Source organism: Canis lupus, chromosome 17, assembly GCF_011100685.1.
Source record: "Canis lupus familiaris isolate Mischka breed German Shepherd chromosome 17, alternate assembly UU_Cfam_GSD_1.0, whole genome shotgun sequence".
NCBI lineage: Eukaryota > Metazoa > Chordata > Mammalia > Carnivora > Canidae > Canis > Canis lupus.
In genome coordinates, this window is record NC_049238.1 from 23970064 (window position 1) to 23973705 (window position 3642).

Below are 3642 nucleotides of genomic sequence, written 5' to 3' on the forward strand. Positions count from 1 at the left end.
AGAGAGCAGGGAGAGGGGCAGAGGGAGAGGGAGAGGGAGAGAAGCAGGCTCCCTACTAAGCACGGAGCCTGATGTTTGGGGGTGGGGGTGGGGGGCTCAATCTCCCAGCCCCAAGATCATGACCTGAGCCAAATCAAGAGTTGGGCACTTAACCGACTGAGCCACCCAGGTGCCCCTGGAACTAACATTTTCTATTCGGTCAGTAGTTTATCTGTTTAAACAAATAAATCCACAAGGACCAGGTTAAGTGTAATATTGTAGGGAAAACATAGGCTTTAGAAGCAACAAGGCCCAGGGTCAAATTCTGGTTCAGTCAATTCGAGAACTTTGGGCCATGGCCCAGTTACTTAACCTCTCAAGGCCTCTCTTTCTTAGTCTGACAAATGGGACAATAGTGCCTATGTCATAAAGTCATCGTGAGGCATAAACATGCTAGCAGACAAAAGTGCACATTAGCCAACAGCTACTTCATGAAGTCCCTTAGAGCTAAACAAAATACCAGCTTCACCACTACTAAGCAAATTAAATGCAATATTCTCTTTTTGCAAGGCAGGAGGTAGATAAAGCATGGGAATGTATCGCTAAGTGAATTTAGATGGAGACTTTTGTACTCAATGAATAATTTGCTACAGGGCCTACGCACTCGGAACACTGGTGCCACAGGCAACTCAGTACCTGTATTCTTTTTATAATTCTTATTTTAGGCGTGAGAGAAAAGGAGCTGGGAAACTGGATTTATGCGATGCTGGAAAGCAAGCCAGTTCTGATTACGGGTGGATTTTTATTAAAGCAGAAATTGCAGTTCAACTCTTGAGTTTCTGAAGACAAAGGTGGCAGAAGGAGGGAGTGCAGAGGGCTGTTTAGTTCACTGAGCTGCACATTGTAGGTGCTCAGTAAATGTCAGCAGTGGGCCAACTGGGTTCGGAGGGTCCAGATCATGTGTTTGACTTCTGCTGCTGACTTGGCAGAAGCATAGGATTGTGGTGGAAAGAACATTTGCCCAGTGGTCTGAAGGCCTGCGTTCAGGTTCCATCTACACCACTTAATAGCCTGGTGACCTTGGACATGCCATTTAATCTCTTCGGTGTCTTCTCACCTGTAAAATGAGGAGACCAGACTCGGTGATTTGGAAGGTCTCCCTTTCAGCTCTAGGGTTCTGGGGCTGTAAGTTAACTTCATTCACTGGTATTTCTGTTTCTTTATTCGAAGGAGGTAGGGATAGAAACCTAGCTCATAGGATGTTGGGAAGCAATGGCCAGGCTGCATGTTCAAGGACCCTGTGTCTTTACAGATATGATCAGAGCAATGTAGCAGAGTAGCTCTGTGATCTTTGGCAAGTGCCCTAATTTATTTCAGACTCGGTGTGTACCCTGTAAGCTAGGGACTGTATATTGTGCTATGGTAATCTTACTACATTCTTTTGAAAACCGAGATCATGAAAATGCTTTGAAGACCTTCAAGGCACTACATAAAGTATTATGATTGAGAAACGGCATAGTTGTTATAGTTACACCAAAGTTTAGCCCCTGTGCCTCCCATATTTTCATATGAATGAATGCGTCACCATGGTTTCAGAGAGGAAACAGTGTAGTTTTGGGGAGGTGAATTTTAGCTAAAATGGGCATTAATGCAAAGTTTCCTCAAGAGCAGGCATCAGTTTCTCATTTCTCTCCAATGTAGGGGATTTTTCAGGAGGCCAGACATCTGTTGTTGGAGATCTTACATCCTACCTTCTTCAAAATGAGGCCATTTTGACATTTTAAGGGTGTGTGTGTTGCAGGGGGTGGGGGAGGGTAGCTTTCTGAGTTTAGAAAGTTTCACAAGCGATAATAAAAAATACATAACGTGTTGATGTGTAAACGTGGTGAGTCAGCCTTTCATCCCAGGCCTTGCCAGGGATTGCTTCTGGGGACAAATGGCAGAGGACATGAGTCCTATTCTCCCAGGGCCTACCTTTCCAGTCCCTGGAAAGTCACAGTCTGGAAACTAGCTCTCCAAGCAGTGGCTTCTCCTTTGACTATGTAGATGACGAGATGTCACACCCCCTCTCCCCCCCTGTGCAAAAGGCACAAACAGCTCCCTCTGCTAGCAGCAATCCCGTACTGGAGCATCTCCCCTTATCACCTGTCCGCAGAAGCATTGATCTCCATCAGGGCGCTACCTCCAGAGGAGCAGCATGGAGGTGGTACTTGGCAGCATGAATCAATTTCTGATTTATTTTATGGAGTGGGATGGGGGTGGGGAGAAGCTCCTGAATTTCTCTGGTTGGAAGGAACACCTGGGAACTGGGGGAGCGGGGAGAGGCAGGGTGTGAGGGTTTGTCTCAAAGCTATGTTTTCAGAGGAAGTGCACTGTTTATTACCCCGGTTGTATATGTGGAATGACTAAACATAGCAAAGTTGTTTTTATTTAGTTTTCTCGTTATTTTTATTTGGGTGAGCTTGGGAGGGCTGATGAAAATTATGAGGGCCTGCCACTGTTAATAAACCCCCACCGTTAATCCTATCACCCTTCACCCGAGATAAGTGTATGTATTTCCACTTGTAAGTGTATGTATGTATATATATATAGATGGATTTAATACATTCACTACCTTTCAAAGAGCTGACTGACTTCAAAGCCCCTTTAATTTTGCCAAGTTTTTGAAGGCTCCCCCTTTCTCTCCTGCACACACGCACACTCCCTGGACCCCCCAGTACACCTATAGATCAGGGTTATAAAGCCATTTTACAGGAGTTTCTGAAGCAGAGGTGTGAAGCAACGCGCTCCAGCCACAGAGGGGCAGACTCCCATCCTGGCTCTGGGGGATGGAGCCTGACCACCTGGACAGCTCCCCCCCCCCCCCCCCCGCTGTAATTCCTGGGCATTGTGGGAGGGGTTTGGCTGAAGCTCTTTGTCTCTCCTCCTCGCAGCAGACGCGGAGCCAAGGCCAGTGCGGTGTGCTTGTGCGGTGCCCACCCGCACCCCCTGCCCCTTGCCGCCGCATGTGTGTGTGTGTGTGTGTGTGTGTGTGTAGGTGTCCAGTGGAAAAACCCTACGAAGACACCACATCCTTTCTCACACAAATAAAACCCTCCACGGATCTGCGGGCCGCGGGCCCCCATCCACCGGCGCCGGCCGCCAAGCTGCGCGCCTCCCTCCCTCCATCCCACCGCCTCCTTCCTGGCGCTGCTCCCCTTTCCAAGCAGCTCGCGGGAGACTGGAGGACGCGCCTCGGGCGCAGCGACCGAGGTGTCCGCGGGCGAGGCCTAGTGTGGGGGATGGACGCTGAAGGGGGTCGCGCGTCCCGGGCTGGGGGCGCCAGGGGTGCAAAGCAGCGAGCCGGCGCCGGGCATCCCGGGCCGCGTCGGGGGATGGCGCCCTCCCCCCGCGCGCCGTCTGGTCCGGAGCGAGCCCCCGCCCCCCGCCCCCCCGCCCCCCAGGCCCCGCTCGGCCGGAGGGCCGCGGACCCGGGCGCCGCCGAACAGCCGGTGCGCGCGTGAGTCCGGGGAGCCGGGCCGAGCGCGCCCCCGAGCCGCCGCCCGCAGGAGCCGCGAGCGCCGAAGCCATTCATGATTTTGGTGACGTTATTCCCGGAGTGGGCGAGGGGGCGGGGCCTCCGGGGCCGGGCCCCGCCCCCGCCCCTATAAGTACGGCTTCCCG